The sequence below is a fragment of the Anabrus simplex genome, chromosome 13, assembly GCF_040414725.1.
Source record: "Anabrus simplex isolate iqAnaSimp1 chromosome 13, ASM4041472v1, whole genome shotgun sequence".
Taxonomy (NCBI): domain Eukaryota; kingdom Metazoa; phylum Arthropoda; class Insecta; order Orthoptera; family Tettigoniidae; genus Anabrus; species Anabrus simplex.
In genome coordinates this window covers 74,556,173-74,570,892 of record NC_090277.1, presented here as the reverse complement: position 1 = coordinate 74,570,892, position 14,720 = coordinate 74,556,173, and the positions used below count along the sequence as shown (strand labels likewise).

At 43.0% G+C, this 14,720-nt stretch overlaps 1 protein-coding gene across 1 annotated transcript in view; it reads left to right on the top strand.

Annotated features, from left to right (window-relative positions):
- LOC136884946 (uncharacterized) overlaps nt 1–14,720 on the top strand; it is a 535,891-nt gene that overhangs the window by 321,440 nt on the left and 199,731 nt on the right. The window lies entirely within an intron of this gene.

Sequence of the window (14,720 nt, the reverse complement as noted above, 5' to 3'; positions counted from 1 at the left end):
TCTCACATGGAGTGACCGGGATTTGAACCACGGAACCCAGCGATGAGAGGCCGGCGCGCTCTGCCGCCTGAGCCACGGAGGCTCACAATTGAAGGATATAACTCCCTACTCAGCAGTACAGTTTCCTATGCAATACATTAAACTTAAATTGATAAAAATTAATTTATTTGAATCTAACAAGATAATTTTCAGTCTTCGAAGCGAGCAAATTTCTCTTAAGAAAGGCCTTCCTCCCTTGTGCTAACTCTGCATTTTATGTCTTCCTTACTTCTGCCATGGTTAGTTATTTTACTACGCAGTTGCTAGTTGCTTTACGTCGCACCGACACAGACAGGTCTTATGGGGACGATGGGACAGGAAAGGCCTAGGAGTGGGAAGAAAGCGGCCGTGGCCTTAATAAGGTACAGCCCCAGCATTTCCCTGGTGTGAAAATGGGAAACCATGGAAAACCATCTTCAGGGCTGCTGACAGTGCGCTTCTAACCGCACGGCCAACTCGCCCGGCCCCTTTCATTTCATTTCCTGCAACACCCGACTTCGTTCGATTGCACTCCGTTACCTTTGTTTTGGACTTATTTATTTTCCTCTTGTACTCGTTACCCGAAACTCCGTTCATACCAATTAGCAATTTTTTCAGATCTTCTGCAGTCTCAGATAAAGTAACAATATCATCGGCAAATCTCAGAGTTTTGATTTTCTCTCCTTGAATTGTGATTCCCTTTCCAGATACCTATTTTCTTTTCTTCACTGTCTGTTCCACATACGTATTGAATAGGAGGCGGGACAAACTGCATCTTTGCCTCACTCCTTTCTGGATTGCTGATTTTTCACAGCCCTCGATTCATAGGATTTCCGAGTGAGTCTTGCACAGATTATAGGTTATTCTTCGTCCATGGAAACTGATCCTAATAACCTTCAGAGTCTCAATCAACATTATCGAATTCCTTTCTGGATCTACGAACGCCATGTTCGTGAGCTTGTTTTTCCTAATTCGACCGTCTAAGATCATACTTTAAGTCAGGATTGCTTCACGTGTTCCTACATTTCTTGTGCCACGAACGCTGGCGGAGCAGAGGGAGAGGCGCGTCCCAGGTGGCGGATAGCGGGGTCCTAACCGGCTTGCCGGCGGACTTGAGGGAAATAAAATACCTTTTGCGAACCGAACACACAATCCCCTGTGGGTGGGGGGAGGCAGACGAAGAATACACCCACGGTATCCCCTGCCTGTCGTAAGAGGCGACTAAAAGGGGCGACCAAGGGATGATTGAATTAGAACCATGAAACGACTTGTGATTAGTACCAGCACGCGGGGAACACCATGGGTCGCTTTTACTTGCGCGTAGTACCACTATGTTAGGTACCGAATAGGTTTGTGATTAGTAGCAAAAGAGCACGGTGCCGGCTTTTACCGTACCTGTGATTAGTACCCCTATATGACAGACACCATGGTTCTGGCTTGCGTATGATTAGTACCCACTATATGAGGAATACCACGGGTTAGCGCGAGTCCCTGTGGTTAGTACACTTAAGTGATGAACACCATAGTTTTGTGTTGCCTGTAAATGGAGCCGCAATGTGCGAAACACCATAGGTCTATATTACATGTGCGAATTTCATTACCTGTGAGTAGTACCATACTGTGTGGAATACCGCGAGCCTACGCAACTTTTCATTAGTACCGCAACATGACAAATACCATGGTTCTACTTTCTTAGCGATCAGTACCATTATGAGGGTCCGATGACTTGGATTTTGGAGTTCTTTAGACTAAAAGCATCAACGATTCAATGATGTGAACGAACACGAACATACCACGCGAGAACGAGAGATGTACAATCGATGTACTCATCGCGATATAGGGCCTACTGGTTTCAATAAACATCGCACATTCGCGCGCATTTCTCGTATTATTAAAAGGTCGATATTTCATTTCAGAGCGGCCAATGAGCAAAGGATTTCCGCAACTGGCGTACAATGCTGGAATGATGGGATTTGAAAAGAAATATTTGAGCTTCACCAAAAAATAAGCTAAAATCGGGAGAAATAATAGAATAATCGCGAGGCAGAGAAAACTGTCAAAAATCTGGGAGTCTCCCACCTAAATCGGGAAAGTTGGCAGGTATGTATATGTCTCTGTCATGATCATGTTTCAGGTTCTAGATGAAATGTGTTCAGCCAGGTAAGAAATCATAAATGGCAACACTGATGCACTTCGAAGACAATAGCTACAGTCGCCGCCAAAGGAATTCTAGGAATTTAAAAATCACAAAATTCGGAAAGATATCTTCAGTTTTTGAGCCTTGCTTACAGTTACACGACCCAGATAGAGTAGTCAACTTGCTCAAGTTGGAAAAATTCCTCTTCCAAAGTTCCCTGTCTAATAATAATAATAATAATAATAATAATAATGATGATGATGATGTTGACTTTACGTCCCACTAACTACTTTTACGGTTTTCGGAGACGCCGAGGTGCCGGAATTTTGTCCCCCAGGAGTTCTTTTGCATGGCAGCAAAACTACCGACACGTGGCTGACGTATTTGAGCATGTTCAAATACCACCGGCCTGAGCCAGGATTGAACGTGCCAAGTTGGGGTCAGAAGGCCAAGCGCCTCTTAGCGCGGCTCTGGACTGGTCTAGTTTATTTAGAAAAATACTCTTACCCTAAAACCAGAGGTGCTCAAAAACTCTTTAGCAGTGCAAATCAATGTTGACGGAACAGAGAACTGTCCTGTATTCATCACGACTTACACGTATATATAAAAATTGTCACTAGCACTCATTAATATATTTTATTCACAAGTGCGTGAATGTGTGTGCCTCACAGCACTTTCAGTTTTAATCCCAAATAAATGGTTTGAAATGTTTTCAGTGTCGCTGTCAGCGATGCCATCTATTATATAACGTAGAGAAACTCATTACAATGGACGCCTGTGAGCGAGATAAAATGTATGCAGCGCCATGATGAATGGCCAGTGATCTCGGCCTAATCCCTGAATGTCCGCCAGGTTGGTAACGTGACGGCCAGGTGGTATTTCTGTCCCGGAGAATGTCACGCACTAAGCAGCTACATTGCATATCAAATAGGTTCTATCCTTTACTGAGAGACGAGTTGCTGGTGATATTTTTATTCATTTTGGGAATAAAATAATAATTCTGGTCCCATCTCCTCGCGGAAAGTTGGCAAGTTATGAAAGTAATTATTCCGACTTCGCACTTGAATTGTCAGAACCGTTCTAAACACTAGAATCCGAACACTATTTTTTTTTCCTTCGACGTAAATATGTCTTATGGCTGGCGATCATCTGAAAAATTGCGTTAGGGAAGTTAGCACCACAAAATGCGGGACGGAAATGCAACCTAGCAACGGTTTAGGCTTTGATGTAAGGTATGTACGGATTCCCATACAAAGTTACCTAGCAACCGTGCAGGCTGTGATGTATAGTACTGTTACCTAGCAACTGAGCTGGAAATGTCTTATGAATGGCAGTCATCTGAAATTAGCAGCCGTTGATGAACGACCATGACCGAGAGACATGTTTATAATTATTCGATTTTCGCAAAGGAAAAAGTGGCTTTTTTCTGTATCATTTATCCCGCCTGGTTGCCTGGTTCGCTAAATGGACCCGCTGTCTCTATTTCGGGCCGCATCTGGATGGGTAGTGACGTTCTTCAGGTCTTAACGTACGGAGTCGACCCAACGTTGGTTAAGTCGTCCCTTTCATCTTCTGCCGACGATCTTTAGGTCGTAGCCCCTCTTGCCAATAGTGCCGGCTCCTGCTCGTAAAACATGCCCTAATCATCGGGACGATTGTCGCGCATTTCCTATGGGATTGATGGAGCGCGAAACAGTTTCCTGATGCCGTCGTTGGAAACGTGATCTTATTTAGTGGTGTCCTCTGTCCACCTCAGCATTTTTATCTCCGTTAGTCTCAGCTGGCGTTCTGTGTCAGTCATAGTCTACCAGCTTTCGCAGCAATAGTGGATAACTCTACAGTAGATTTTGACATAAATGTGTCTTATTGCTGGAGGGTCATCTGAAAATTTGCGGTACGGAAGTTAGCGTGACAAGTGTAACCTAGCAATCGTGCAGACTGCGATGTGAAGTATTGTTACCTAGCAACCTTGCAGGCTGTCTTATGGCTAGTGGTAAATTGAAATTAGCAGCCGTGACTGAGAAACATATTCATGATAATTTGATTTTCGCAGACGGAAATGTGGTTTTCTTTTCTGAAATTAGATGATATCTCATTCTGCGGTCGCAAGTGATTCTGCTTGTTGTTCACCGCTTCAATAGAAACCTATATAAAAGAGACGATGGTTAATTAAATTTAAGGCCCAACCAATTTCGACGCAAATAATTTGCAGTTTCTTAACGTTCACATTTAACGAAGTTAAGAAGTAATTATTAACTATGACGCAATTTTGAAAATAATATTAATAGTATCAGTATAGTATGAAAACATTGTGATAGGTTGACAATAAATATTTTATTTGCACTTCCCTGGTATGTATTTGGTCACTAACAACAACAGCAACAACAACACAGGCTTGAGAACACAGGATTCGTCGCCCATTGTTGTAATCGGCTTGCAGACTATTTTTATGATGAATCATATGTTTTTGCTCACAATTTGCGTTACGTCGCATCGACACAGATGGGTCGTCTGGCGACGATGGGATAGGAAAGGAGTAGGAAGTGGCCATGTCCTTACCGTACATCCCCAGCATTCGCTGGTGTGGAAATGGCAAATCACTGAAAAACGTCTTCAGAGCTGCCGACAGTGCGGTTCGAACACACTGTCTCCCGAATACAAGCTCGCAGCTGCTCGCCCCTAACCGCACGGTCAACTCTCTCGGTATTATCATTTCTATTATTATTATTGTGCCGGGAGGTACACCTCAACCCCGCAGATTTAAAAGAAGCGCCTTAAGGAACGCTATCTATCGAACGATTCTTGAAACAGCTAGCGTATGAAGTTGGGACATTGATAAGATGATGTCACCACTAAACAACACAGTAATATGTTATTTTAAAGTTTCCTAAACTGACTGGATTTCTTTGGTTTTGTTTTGCGGTACATCCAGAAGTTCGCACTCTTCTCCATAGATGTCTCTACTAAAAACTGAGGTCATGCACTTTGGTGCAAGGTGGAAAAATTAGTGATTTAAAGAAATTTCCTCCTCATCCCACCAGCTTTCGAGTCTGGCCAATGGTAAATTCCCTGTAATTATTTTTCGGCCAATCGTAAGTTTCTTGTAATTTTCTGATTATCCAATGAGAGGGTGTGTCCGGATTTAGTCCAGCGTCTTCTTGAACCCTCCTCTCGGGTATAAAAGCTGCGGCTTTTTCAAGTCAACTTGTCTTATAGATCGTCGAATTACTGAGTGTGTGTGTTAAGAGAGGAGGCGGGGTGCCTCGTTCTTCGGCAGGCAGAATATCAGCCCAGATAATGGGCACCAGGTTTCTATCTCTGTAGCTATCTCCGCAATCTGACCCAAGGGGCAGGTTCTAGTATTTAATCATGTAACCGCCTGTTTTCTAAAATGTAAACTTTCTCCTGTAGAATTTCATAAATACTTGAACTGTAAATCGGGGATAGAGAGTGCGCTATGCTCTCGAATTTCCCTTAAATTTATCTTGAGGTGACTATGTTTCTCCTGTAAATCTTTAATTAACATGTCCTTCTAGTCACCTCTGTAGTTTGGGATTAGCCTCTGTATCATCGGACCGCGAGCCCAAGTAGAGTTTTAAACTTGGTTGTCAAAGAGTGCAAGTGTTCGCCCAGTAGGATGGGTACTAGATTCCCCTGTGTAATCTAAATTGTAAATTGTAGGTTGTGCCTAGAGAGGCCATAAATTGAAAGGTATTGTGCAAAGTTGCCTTGAGTAGGCTATAAGAGTTTCGGAGCGCAGTCTACTTGGTAAAAATTGTAGAGCAAGTAAGCTCTTGTAAAGTTCGGTAATAGATTTCTGTGTACTATTGAGTGGAGCCTTTGGAAGGCCAGATTTGTTACCGTTGGAGCAAAGTGCTCTAGAAAATTATGTTTTGAGAGATTTCTCTCCTTATCAATCTAAACGCAAAATTAGCGACTTTAGAAAACTTGTAAATTACCTATCGTTAGGTTTTCTATTCTTGTGTCTAAATTGCTATTTTGTACCTGATTACCTGTACCGGAAAATATATTTTGTTAATATTTAATTTTCTGAAAAGAAATATAACCTTTATTTTAAAATTTTAAATGAATCTTTGACTCTCGTAGATAGACCCATTCTTCCAGCCCACACCTTCTTTCACCTCTATCTGTTCCACGGAAACTCCGTAACAATTATTATTATTAAATGTTTGCGAATAGTCTCATTAAGACCACCGAGAGTACTTACAGGCGTACATTCGCCTTCCTCTGTGCCCACATTTCTTTCATTCTTTTACTGTGAGCTTCCTTTGTCTTCAGACCAAGTTGTTCCAGTCTTCTTCTCTGACCTTTCCTCCTGGTCAACTTGCTATTTTTGATCTTTTGATCTGAAGATTACTTGGTTCTGGACATCTGGTGGTGTAATTCCTGCTTGTTTCAGATCAGTTTTGATTTCGTCAATCCATTTAATTGTCTGATTTGGCTTTATTGCTGTTTTCATAGAAATCAACTATTTGTTTTGTAAGTCTGTCTTTATGCATTATTTTAATGTGTCCATAGAATCTTAACCTGGCTTTTCTAATGTCACCGTGAACATTTGTGTATTGCTTGATATCCTGTCTGCCTCTGAGTCGGTATTGTACGTCGGTGAGTTTTAGGCCTAGAATTTTTCTTATGATTTTACGTTCCTTTATCTCATAGTTTTCAATATCTGCTTTTCTGTTCAAAATTAGAATTTCTGATCCATGAAGTTATTCTGGTTTATTATTATTAATATTATATGTTTTGTAAGTTTAATTCGTAGTAAGGTTAAGATTCATTAGTTCCAAGTAATTGTGTTAGCATTGGTTTAGTGTAACAAAAGACTTCATAATCTTAACTACACCAAGCAAACCAAGCCTAATAAATAAAAATCCTATGAGGAAAGAGCACAAAAAGACCAGCATCGCCTGCATAAGTTTATAACACACTCCTCTGTGACGTGAAGTCAATACAATATATGGACGGTAAAACACAGGCCTGACACTTGTCACTGTTATTTAGACAGGGTTTATGTTCTGAGTGGTCGCTTCTTAAAGCTCGCAGCAAGTGCGGTCACCATGACAACTGCTCTCCTCGACAATGGAAGAGGACAGAAAGGAATTTATTTCCATACGTACCGAGTTGGAGCGGTAAGTAAACAACATTACGTTTCAAACTGTGCGGCACGTGCGTTGAATGAACAGATCGGGTGATTCAATAACTCGCCTCTTTCTACTGCCGGGGCTAAATCAACAGCTCGCGATTTTTTAATGCCTTTTCCACCCTTTCAATTCAAGCGTCGCGTTTTTGTTGTTTTGGGTAACATTTAATGTTTATAAGCTTCCTAGCAACTAATGTGATTTATTCATTTCATGGGAATGAAGCCTGTTACAGTGTTGCCAGTCCATCAATTGTGTTTCGCTCTAGGGCTGGCTGAGATGTTCGGATGTTAAAAACCGCATTTCTAACACTCCGCTCCCAAACTGCACGCTTTTGTGCGTTAAATTAAAAAGTGGAGTTGGTTTTGAACATAGGCGTGCTGCTTATAGACTCAGATATTGTAAATTGTATCTTTACCGCTGAAGGTTGTATTGTATACAAAAATTACGAGGGTTGTTGCACTATTCTTTTTCGCACCCCCTGTGGGTGGGAGACGCAGTCGAAGAATACACCCACAGTATCCCCTGCCCGTCGTAAGAGGCGACTGACAGGGCGACCAAGGGATGACTGTATTGAAAATGAAATGTCGTATGGCTTTTAGTGCCGGGATATCCCAGAACGGGTTCGGCTCGCCAGGTGCAGGTCTTTCTATTTGACTCCCGTAGGCGACCTGCGCGTCATGATGAGGATGAAATGATGATGATGAAGAAAAAACAAAAACCCCAGCCCCCATGCCATTGGAATTAACCAATTGAGGTTAAAATCCCCGACCTGGCCGGGAATCTAACCCGGGACCGTCTGAACCGAAGACCAGTACGCTGACCGTTCAGCCAACGAGTCGGACATGATTGTATTAGAACCATGAGACTACTGGTGATTAGTAACATAACGCAGGCAACACCATGAGTCGCCTTTACCTGCGAATGGTACCACTGTAATAGGTACACGATAGGTAGATCCCTGCGTGGATATACAAAATATTATCCACATCCGCGCATGGTTATCCGCGGATAGTGTAAATATTTAACTACAGTATATTACACCAGCGAAGGTATTGAAACGGATAGATCTGTTAACATAACACAATAGGCCTGTTACCTGGAAACAGATACTCTACAGTCACAGGTTCATCCGGGATTTCTCTTGCGACAACAACGGACGTACTGACTTTCGTTCCTTACTTCCAGTAATTGTGGGGGGGAGTCAGTCAAGCTTAGGTTAGATTTGCGGTTTTATGATCTCAAGGCTATTTTATATCACCATTCTACCATACCACCGTCAAGGGCCGCCTAACCAAAAGCAAAAGTAAAAATACACCTGAGTGAAAATTAATAAACTTCATTATTCAGAAATTATCAGCAAAATTATCCGCACCGCCATACAGTTTGCATCCGCCAAGACACTAACTTCGCAGGGCTCTAACGATAGGTTTGTGATTAGTAGACACTATGTGAGGAACACCATGGGATAGTACGAATCCCTGACACCATTGGATTGCGTTGCCTATGAGTGGCGCCATTATAGAAGAAACACCATAGGTCTGCGCTACCTGTGCAACGTACAGTAGAATATTCGTGAGTAATAGCATAATGTTTAATAATAATAATGTTATTTGTTTTACGTCCCACTAACTACTCTTTTACGGTTTTCGGAGAAGCCGAGGTGCCGGAATTTAGTCCCGCAGGAGTTCTTTTACGTGCCAGTAAATCTACCGACACGAGGATGACGTATATGAGCACCTTCAAATACCACCGGACTGAGCCAGGATCGAACCTGCCAAGTTGGGGCCAGAAGGCCAGCGCCTTAACCGTCTGAGCTACTCAGCCCGGCAGCATAATGTTTGGAACACCGTGGGTCTAGCCTACTTTTGATTAGTACCGCAACATGATAAATACCATGGTTCTATTTTCCTAGCGTAAGTACAACTGAGTGGGGCCGTTGACCTGGATTTTTGATCCCTTTAGTCAACAAGCGTCATCAATTCAGGACTGTCCCTTGGTCAGTAATACTGTTGTTTCAAGATTGTTTCTGAGAAGATGTGGCATTGTGGGTCGGATCCACTGATTGTTTTAAATTCCTATTCATCCACTCATTCTTCATCATCACGTTTTGGTCCAGTTCCATGGCTAAGTGGGTAGCGTGCTGGCCTTAGGTCACAGGGGTCCCGGGTTCGATTGTCGGTAGGTCCTGGAATTTTAACCATAATTGGTTAATTCCTCTGGCACGGGGACTGGGTGTATGTACCGTCTTCATCAGTTCATCCTCATCACGAAGTGCAGCTCGCCTACAGGCGTCAAATCAAAAGACCTGCACCAGGCCTCTCCGCACGCCACACGGCATTTAATCACGTTTTGAATTCTGGTCAGTGGACGATTTTGGTCTTTCAAATTGTCATTATATTTCGTCTCATTTCGTACCATTAAGGGACGATGACATAGATGCTAAACCTCTATAGACAACAAGCATCATCATCATCATTCTTTTTCGCAGGAATCTAGAACACAAATGGAAATATACAGATAGTAGTGGGGTGTGTGTGAGGGTATGACGAATATGTGAATAATGCCGAACCGAGCTCGATAGCTGCAGTTGCTTCAGTGCGGCCAGTATCCAGTAATCGGGAGATAGTGGATTCGAACCCCACTGTCGGCAGCCCTGAAGATGGTTTTCCGTGGTTTCCCATTTTCACACCAAGCAAATGCTGGGGCTGTACCTTTATTAAGGCCACGGCCGCTTCCTTCCCATCCTAGGCCTTTCCTATCCCATCGTCGCTATAAGACATATCTGTGTCGGTGCGACGTAAAGCAAAATACGAAAAAAACGCCGAATTGGTTTACCAGGTGTAAGGGAGGAATCTGACAGCCATGGAAACCTTGTGCTACATATTTTTTCTCAGAGAATACAGCAACCTATACGGTAAACCCTGAAAGTACTCCCTAGATTGTCCACAACACGTTGCTGGGGACTTCTGATATCAGTGGCTTCACCATGTGTGAATTTTCCAGTCTCGTGTTTCACAGCGTTCGCAGTGTCCTCTCGTGTACCAAACCGTCTCCCACGATATTGTTCGTACGGAGACAGGTTGGGTGAATATGGCGGGTGTTCCTATATATCCCACTACCAGCCGACGAAGTTCCTTCCACAGCATGTAGTCTGGCCAAATACTTTAATACGGTAATACCGGACAGCTTGTTGTTTTCAGCGAGAAAGCCGATAGTGCTGCTATCTACATGGCTTGGTGTGACCAACTCTTCAAAAACCAACGAGCTAGAATAACATAGAGGGGCTGTAAGCCTGTCATCAGCGCTCCCTGCTTGAAGCAAGTTGATAAGGGGCAGCCATGTTAACGGTTGTCAAAACAAAGCGAATTGGCGCTAGAGCATATGTTGAGGTGACAGGGAGATCGTGCTTGCCAATTTAATTCCCTAAGTTTTAAGAAGTGAAAAGATAGATTCTCGCTTTCAAGAATGCCAGCCGTAAGCTCAGCGTATGGTTGTACTAATCGGAATAATAAAACCAAGGATATATCGTACTTTAAGTAAGTATTACTGAATTATAGCCGAGATTCCTTTTTGTAATTTCTGTTTGTAATTAAATCCATTTTATTATTTACTTAGCGAAAGTACGGATAGCCACGGTAATTATTTGTCGAATTATGTTTCAGATTTCGTTTAAAGAACAAGGAATTAACTGAACAAGGCGTTGTGAGGGAGAAAAGAGATAAATGGTATCCCACTCAATTCAGTTGCTTATGCTCTGTACATTTCCAGCCCTATTTAATTTTCATTCACTTTTACAAATAAAGGAAATGGAACGCCCACCACCAAGAAAACGTAACCACAAAAAATCACTTATTTCTTTCAAACGTACACCAAGTATGATAAATACAGCATTTTACTGCTATTTTTGAAATTTATACAGCCTTTATTGTAGATGTCTGTTGCCTTGGTTTTTAAAACTACGCCACACTTCATAATGGACAACTTTCAAGCTAGTAATCCCAGTATGATATGGTAATGGGAGAAACATGATACCCCCCTATATTATAATGAATAATTACACTAAACGATTATTGTGGTAAAGTATTCATGGGCCGCCTCTGTGGTGCACTGGTTAACGTGAGCAGCTGCCACCCCTGGAAGCCCGGGTTTGATTCCCAGCTCCGCCACGAAATTTGAAAAGGGGCACGATGGCTGTAACGGGATTCTATCAGCCTGGGGAGGTCAACTGAGTAGAAGTGGGTTCGACTGCCACCTCAGCCATCCTCGAAGTGATTTTCCGTGGTTTCCCACTTCTCCTCCAGACAAAAGCCGGGATGGTACCTAACTTAAGGCCACGGCCGCTTCCTTCTCCCCCCCACAAGGCCCCTGTTCAGCATAGCAGGTGCAGCCCTCCCTCACAGTTGTATCCCCCGACCCCATGTCTCAAGCTCCAGAACACTGTCCTTGAGGTGGAAGAGGTGGGATCCCTCGCTGAGTCCGTGGGAAAAACCAACCCGGGAGGGTAAACAGATTAAGAAAGGAACACAGTACTCATGAGGATACAATAATTTTAAAAATATTAACAGAATGAGGTTGTAACATATTATAGGTCTCTATGATTTTAAGGTTTCCTGTCATAAATATTTATGTCCATCGTTTTTATTCTAATTTACGCTTAACCACAACAGCCAAGCAGGGTAACGCTCTTGTTCCGATTTCGAGGCCTATTCGTATGTCACTGTGCGATGATTTCGAACTACCCTACAATCAACTGATCGTGATGTTGGCCTCGTGCCGCAATATGATGAAGTGGCGGTATTCGCTTTCATGCTTCAAGCTTTCGGCAACGGACTTTAATTCTCCCCCAGCGATTCTAAAATGCGCATTTTCTACACTTTTCGTCATTTAAAGGCCATGCCCCCTTGCTTGTGTGACAACAGGAAACATGGCGGACGTTCGTTCTATTAGGTTCACCCAGTCAGCGCTTCCGCCTCTCTATGTTATTCTAGCTCGTTGTCAAAAACATATTGCCATCTGCATGATTCTTGGCGCACTGCCGTGTTGTTTATAATGTATCAGTGTTTGTCACTAAATAATCTTACATTGCAGTTATATTCCAAGAAAAGTGTTATGCGCTGAACAAATTACCCAGCAAGATAATGGGCGTGGGAAATGATAAGGACCGCAAGTATTACAAAAAGTAATGACCTTCCATCTGTGTTGAGGTTACATTCTATGCCCCTTATATTAAGAAATTCAATCAAATACCCTACTGAAATGTTAGTAGGACGTAAAACCAATAATATTAACAAATATGCAACTCTAGTATACTCAAGCTTGAGGGTCCATATTGTTAAACAGTGCCATAAATGTCACAATCGAAAACTTGCGGGTCTGTAGCGTAATGGTTATCGTGGTAGTCTTGAAATTGAAAATTCTAAGCCATGAGTTTCGAATCCAGTCACCTTTTCTTTTACTGTAAGAAAATAATAATAATTTTCTTTACGTCCCACTAAGTACTTTTACGGTTTTCGGAGACGTCGAGGTGCCGGAATATAATCCCGCAGGAATTCTTTTACATGCCAGTAAATCTACCTACACGAGGCTGGCGTATTTGAGCACCTTCAAATACCACCGGACTGAGCCAGGATCGAACCTGCCAAATTGGATCAGAAGGCCATCGCACCAACCGTCTGAGCCACTCAGCCCGGCGTAAGAAAATTATTTCAGTGCATTATTGGCATAGGCTTGAGCACCAGTCCAATTAATTTAAAACGTGTGTATGGTAATTCTTCATGAATTAATTTGTGAAAGAGACTTGAGAAAATTCTGGACCTTTCATCCTTGTCATGAACATCGTAGTTCACTCACGTAACCCCAATATGTGTTATATATTATGTATTTTTGTCTTCAGAGGTAAAACAGAAAATTCAAAGAACGGCAAAAGCGAGATGTCAGCGTGAGGTTGAGTTGCTCTGTAGAATTCGGAAAGATTGGCCGTACCGAAGAAGAAGAAGAAGAAAGAAGTCAAAATAATGGACCAAACTACTGTTTCTAAATTACAGCTTCTTCTCTTTCCCAAAATCTTAATAAATCATGGATGTTGTTAGGTTATCTGTCCCCGTTGGCTCTTTGGCTGATTGATTAGCTCTTCGTGCCCCCCCCCCCCCCCATTTGATACCATTATTCTTGGAGTGTTGGACTTCTTCCATTTCCCTTCTAAAACCAAACCCCTTGGCACTACAGCCCTTGAAGGGCCTTGGCCTACCAAGCGACCGTTGCTCAGCCCGAAGGCCTGCAGATTACGAGGTGTCGTGTGGTCAGCACGACGAATCCTCTCGGCCGTTATTCTTGGCTTTCTAAACCGGGGCCGCTATCTCACCGTCAGATAGCTCCTCAGTTCTAATCATGTAGGCTGAGTGGACTTCGAACCAGCCCTCAGGTCCAGGCAAAAATCCCTGTCCTGGCCGGAAATCGAACCCGGGGCCTCCGGGTAAGAGGCAGGCACGCTACCTCTACACCACGGGGCTGGCCTATTTCCCTTCTGATTAGTGTTAATAGAGGATGGCTGGCCAGTTGTACTTCCTTTTAAAATAATCACCACCACGGAATGGTCAGCGTACTGACCTTCGGTTCAGAGGGCCCTGGTACGATTCCTGGCTAAATCGGAGATTTTAATCGCGTCTGTTAATTCCTGTAGATCGAGGGCTACGGTTTGTGTTCGTATTCATACGCATCTTCAAGTATATACAGCACATCATGCAAAAAACAACCACAAAAACACTAGTGAATACGGTATATAACCCTCCACATACGATTCCTGTTATGAAAGGCATCCGGCTGGAAAACTAGGCTAAGTCCATACAACATCCTGCGCTAGGTAATTGAGAAAAGGTTAGAAAGAAGAGGAGAGTGTAGTTATTAAGTATTTCCCCAGAGGCTGGGTGGATCCTCAAACAGATTCTGCTTTATAAATTTTAAGACATAGCGAAAGGCACGGCTAACATAATGCTCGTTTGGAGGTTTATGAAGGAGGAATTTCATATTTTAAAATTTCATTCTTAATTATTGTGATTACTCAATTATTTTAACTAAAATATTTTCAATGAGTGTGGTGCATTCCGCTCAGCTGCAGCATAGACAAGTATGCAGTTCACACCAACACGCTAGATGTCACCACCATCGCTGTTCGCACTCCACTCAATGCTGTTGAGATACAGCTGTCCGGTATTGGTGTATTAAAGTATTTGGTCTGGCGTTGTCATGGAGGAGGCGGCCTGACCACGTCCGCGCCCTGCATGTGACACATCAGTCCGGACACTAGCAGCGTCTTCCGCAACGTTGCACTTCGCTACTTGTTTCATGTCCGTGCTAAAATGCTGCTGCACATCTCGCAATGGTTCGTTCCGGAAGCGCATTACTCC